This window comes from Salmo salar, chromosome ssa03 (genome assembly GCF_905237065.1).
Source record: "Salmo salar chromosome ssa03, Ssal_v3.1, whole genome shotgun sequence".
Taxonomy (NCBI): Eukaryota; Metazoa; Chordata; class Actinopteri; order Salmoniformes; family Salmonidae; genus Salmo; species Salmo salar.
In genome coordinates this window covers 50,406,471-50,412,482 of record NC_059444.1, presented here as the reverse complement: position 1 = coordinate 50,412,482, position 6,012 = coordinate 50,406,471, and positions in this window count along the sequence as shown.

Genomic DNA, 6,012 nt, shown 5'->3' with positions numbered 1-6,012 from the left:
CAAAGAGGCACTGAGTTTGAAGGTAGGCCTTGAAATACATCCTCAGGTACACCTCCAACTGACTTAAATGATGTCAATTAGCCTAATCAGAAGCTTCTAAAGCCTTGACATAATTTTCTGGAATTTTCCAAGCTGTTTAAAAGCACAGTCAACTTAATGTATGTAAACTTCTGACCCACTGGAATTGTGATACAGTGAATTGTAAGTGAAATAATCTGTCTGTAAACAATTGTTGGAAAAATGACTTGTGTCATGCACAAAGTAGATGTCCTAACTGACTTACCAAAACTATAGTTTGTTTAACAAGAAATTTGTGGAGTGGTTGAAAAACGAGTTTTAATGACTCCAACCTAAGTGTATGTAAACTTCCGACTTCAACTGTATATATATATATATATATATATATATATATATATATACTGCTCAAAATAATAAAGGGAACACTTAAACACATCCTAGATCTGAATGAAATAAATAATCTTATTAAATACTTTTTTCTTTACATAGTTGAATGTGCTGACAACAAAATCACACAAAAATAATCAATGGAAATCCAATTTATCAACCCATGGAGGTCTGGATTTGGAGTCACACTGAAAATTAAAGTGGAAAACCACACTACAGGCTGATCCAACTTTGATGTAATGTCCTTAAAACAAGTCAAAATGAGGCTCAGTAGTGTGTGTGGCCTCCACGTGCCTGTATGACCTCCCTACAACGCCTGGGCATGCTCCTGATGAGGTGGCGGATGGTCTCCTGAGGGATCTCCTCCCAGACCTGGACTAAAGCATCCACCAACTCCTGGACAGTCTGTGGTGCAACGTGGCGTTGGTGGATGGAGCGAGACATGATGTCCCAGATGTGCTCAATTGGATTCAGGTCTGGGGAACAGGCGGGCCAGTCCATAGCATCAATGCCTTCCTCTGGCAAGAACTGCTGACACACTCCAGCCACATGAGGTCTAGCATTGTCTTGCATTAGGAGGAACCCAGGGCCAACCGCACTAGCATATGGTCTCACAAGGGGTCTGAGGATCTCATCTCGGTAACTAATGTCAGGCTACCTCTGGCGAGCACATGGAGGGCTGTGCGGCCCCCCAAAGAAATGCCACCCCACACCATGACTGACCCACCGCCAAACCGGTCATGCTGGAGGATGTTGCATGCAGCAGAACGTTCTCCACGGCGTCTCCAGACTCTGTCACGTCTGTCACTTGCTCAGTGTGAACCTGCTTTCATCTGTGAAGAGCACAGGGCACCAGTGGCGAATTTGCCAATCTTGGTGTTCTCTGGCAAATGCCAAACGTCCTGCACGGTATTGGGCTGTAAGCACAACCCCCACCTGTGGACGTCGGGCCCTCATACCACCCTCATGGAGTCTGTTTCTGACTGTTTGAGCAGACACATGCACATTTGTGGCCTGCTGGAGGTCATTTTGCAGGGCTCTGGCAGTGCTTCTCCTGCTCCTCCTTGCACAAAGGCGGAGGTAGCGGTCCTGCTGCTGGGTTGTTGCCCTCCTAAGGCCTCCTCCATGTCTCCTGATGTACTGGCCTGTCTCCTGGTAGCGCCTCCATGCTCTAGACACTACGCTGACAGACACAGCAAACCTTCTTGCCACAGCTCGCATTGATGTGCCATCCTGGATGAGCTGCACTACCTGAGCCACTTGTGTGGGTTGTAGACTCTGTCTCATGCTACCACTAGAGTGAAAGCACCGCCAGCATTCAAAAGTGACCAAAACATCAGCCAGGAAGCATAGGAACTGAGAAGTGGTCTTTGGTCCCCACCTGCAGAACCAGTCCTTTATTGGGGGTGTCTTGCTAATTGCCTATAATTTCCACCTGTTGTCTATTCCATTTGCACAACAGCATGTGAAATTTATTGTCAATCAGTGTTGCTTCCTAAGTGGACAGTTTGATTTCACAGAAGTGTAATTGACTTGGAGTTACATTGTGTTGTTTAAGTGTTCCCTTTATTTTTTTGAGCAGTGTATATATATATTATAAAAATCCCTACCATGGATAGTATTGGGTGTTCCATTACTCGACTCCTCTATGGGAACTGTGTAATATTTAGAGGAGCATGGAGTACTCTTGGTGTCTCGGAACATTTGGTTATCAATATACAGTTTATTGACTATGAGAGCTATACGTTTCCCCTTTAATCTATTCTCCTTGAAGAGTGGGTACAGAACTTTTCACGTTCTGCAATTTCATTCTGGAACTGATCATTCATGCTTATTTTCGTGCCAGTTAGTCTTTTACCCAGGCTTTTAACCATTGTTTTATCTTTAAAGAATGAAAATTTGGCAACGATTGGGCACTCATATCTCTGTTATCTCTGTCCTAAACGGTGTACATGTTCAGTTGGATTTTGTTGACAATATTGCCTGGGTTCTGTAGTTAAGTAAGAAATAATTATTTCACCACGATTTCAGGATTTTCGCCTTCTTTTTCTTCCATACCAGTAAGTACCAGATTTTACCTCATAGATCGAGTCTGTATGCCAAGTAAGGCTTCACTTGAAAACATGTTTTCCTTTTTAAGTTCATTAACGTCCATTTCCATCTTATTGACTGTACCTTTTAGCTTGTTTGTTTCCATCTCCATTGTCGCAGTTTTTTCATCACTAATCTCGAGGCTCGCCTTCAACTCCTTTAGATCTTTACTGACTAATTCAAGTATGCCCAGTTTATCATTTATCGACATTAACAGAGTGGTTTCCACCCTTGCAATTCTGGGTGGTGAAAAGCATAAATTATCTGTGTCCGCCAAGGAGTCGCGTTTTCTTTTGGGGATTGGTTCTCCATGTTTACTCTCCGCCATGTTTGGTTGTTGTTTGTTTTGGTAATATTGGTCAATACATTTCCCTAGCCTTATAATTTGTTTTGTGTTGTTATCCAGATTGAAGGTTATTACCCACAAGTATGTGGAGTGAAGTGCTAATATATAGTTAAACTTACAGATATTGAATATTATGTTTTATGAGGCGATCTGCACCGCTGTGTTCAGTCCGCCATCTTGCCCTGTTAATCAATTCTAAATAGTCAATAGTCTGAATGTTAACATGTAACACAAGAAGGAAAGCTGTAACGTTACGAACAAACAAGATAAGTCACAGTAAAAAACTATCTGTAGTAGAGAAGGGTTTTTTCCCCCATCCAACAACAATGACAATTAATGGATTGGCATTGATTAGAAAGTAGACCCGACAAGCCCACGAACCAATCCCAGAAGACCTTTTCCTTTCTGCGTGGTAACATGGGTGCTGGTTTTGCTCAAGAACCAATGGAATCGCTCTCCATGATTCAAAATCCAGGCCAACGAATTAATGCATAATCTATCTTTTGACTAAAAGTGTGCCACTAGTGTATATTTGGTATTTCAAAATGTTCGGTGGCGGTAAATACAAACAATTAAACTGTTCTTTAGTTTCAAAATCCTACCGTCGCCATTTTTTTTACTATCACATTCGAGGGAGGATGGTTACTAACTTGTTGATGACATTGGTCTTTCCATCTTCTTCTGTGAGGGTTTAAGAGGTGCCGCAACCTACTGTAAGTAGCATGCATCTCTCTTTTGGCAAAGTTGTAGGAGAGTATACATCATAGACTGTAGCAACCTATGTATATCTAATGCAAATAACATTACTTCGCAAAGGAGGGGAAAAAGGGTGTGGTTCGAGTTTACCCGCCACTATCTGGGGTCACAGTTCAAAAGGCTGACATCCTCCAAAATTAAATGACTATTGATTCCTAAAGTATAGCAATGTAGGCTAATTATTGAAATCTACTTTGCAAGTTGCAACACATCAAATCAAATCCAACTTTATTTGTCACATGCGCCAAATACAACAAGTGTAAACCTTACTGTGAAATGCTTACTTACAAACCCTTAACCAACAGTGCAGTTCAAGAAGAGTTAAGAAAATATTTACCTAATAAACTAAAGTAAAAAAGAAAACGAAAAAATAAGAAAAAGTAACACAATAACATAACAATAACAAGGCTATAAACAGGGAGTACCGGTACCGAGTCAGTGTGTGGGTGTACAGCTGAGTTGAGATAATTTGTACATGTAGGTAGGGGTGAAATGACTATGCTTAGATAATAAACAGCAAGTAGCAGCAGTGTACAAAACAAATGGGGGGAGGGGTCAATGTAATAGTGCAGTGGCCATTTGATTAATTGTTCAGCAGTCTTATGGCTTGGGGTAGAAGCTGTTAAGGAGCCTTTTGGTCCTAGACTTGGCGCTCCGGTACCTTTTGCCTTACAGTAGCAGAGAAAACAGTCTATGACTTGGGTGACTGGAGTCTCTGACAATTTTATGGGCTTTCCTCTGACACCACCTATTATATAGGTCCTGGATGGCAGGAAGCTTGGCTCTAGTGATGTACTGGGCCATTCGCACTACCCTCTGTAGCGCCTTATGGTCAGATGCCGAGCATTTGCCATACCAGGCGGTGACGCAACCAGTCAGGATGCTCTTGATGGTGCAGCTGTAGAACTTTTTGAGGATCTGGGGACACATGTCTCTTCAGTCTCCTGTGGGGGAAAAGGTACTATCGTGCCCTCTTCGTCAGCAAACTTAATGATGGTGTTGGAGTCGTGTTTGGCCACGCAGTCGTGGGTGAACAGGGAGTACAGGGGGGGACTAAGTACACACCCCTGAGGTGCCCCTGTGTTGAGGATCAATGTGGCAGACGTGTTGTTGCCTACCCTTACCACCTGGTTTAGTTTTTGCTTGTAAGCAGGAATCAGGATATGTATGCTGACTATGGATTCGATTTGAACATATTTTGAAGCAATAAACAGGCCATGGTATTACATTTTATTAAATTAAAATGTAGGCTGTGTATTAATGGTGTCAATACAATAGAATAGAATGGGTTTCATGACCATAGACAATTTCACCCTTAATGACAGTAATCAACACTGTTTGAAGCGGTTTGGGGAATGACATCTCTTTAAGAAAGCAACTGGAACAGTTGATAGGAACAGTTGATATTGTCTCGAAAATATAGCCTAGTATATAAAACTAATGAAAAGATGTAGGCTTTTAATGGCTATAAACTATAAATTATTATAACTTTTGTGTCAAACTCAATTATTGTTAATGCATTGTTTCCTTGTGTGTGGTTATTTTGTTTTTAAATTGGAAAATAAATCAAATTAAATTTAAATCACAAAAAATGTAGGCTAAAGTTTATAGAAAACAACAACAGCTTGTAGCCTCAGGCCTGCTGTGGTTAGCTGGAAGGTGGCAGGCTGAATTTGAGATTAAAGAATTTCTGGCTATTGTCTTTCAAATTAACTCAGGGCTGGATGGCTTGCCTAGGATGTATAAGCGGTCCTCTGAGTGGAGGCTAAATGCCAGAAATGCAAAAGCGGCCTGCTGAGGGCTTATAGCGGCCCTCTGAATGGGGGATACCCGCCAGAGATGCAAATCACGTCTTGATGACTAAAGTGTCTTATTAGGAATTTTCTCTATGTGGCCATAGGACTGTTTTGCTAGCACAGACTGGAATATGTTCATCTGATTCATCTGATGGCATTGAGGAGTATACCACCTCAGTCACCGGCTTCATTAATAAGTGCATCAATGACATCGTCCCCACAGTGACCGTACGTACATATCCCAACCAGAAGCCATGGATTACAGGCAACATCGGCACCGAGCTAAAGGCTAGAGCTGCCGCTTTCAAGGAGCGGGACACTAATCCGGACGTTTATAAGAAATCCCGCTATGCCCTTAGAGGAACAATCAAATGGCATCAATAAGCGTCAATACAGGACTAATATTGAATCCTACTACACCGGCTCTGACGTTCGTCGGATGTGGCAGGGCTTGCAAACTATTGCGAACTACAAAGGGAAATCCAGCCGTGAGCTGCCCAGTGACGCGAGCCTACCAGACGAGCTAAATGCCTTTTATGCTCGCTTCGAGGCAAGCAACACTGAAGCATGCATGAGAGCACCAGCTGTTCCGTACGACTGTGTTATTACGCTCTCCAT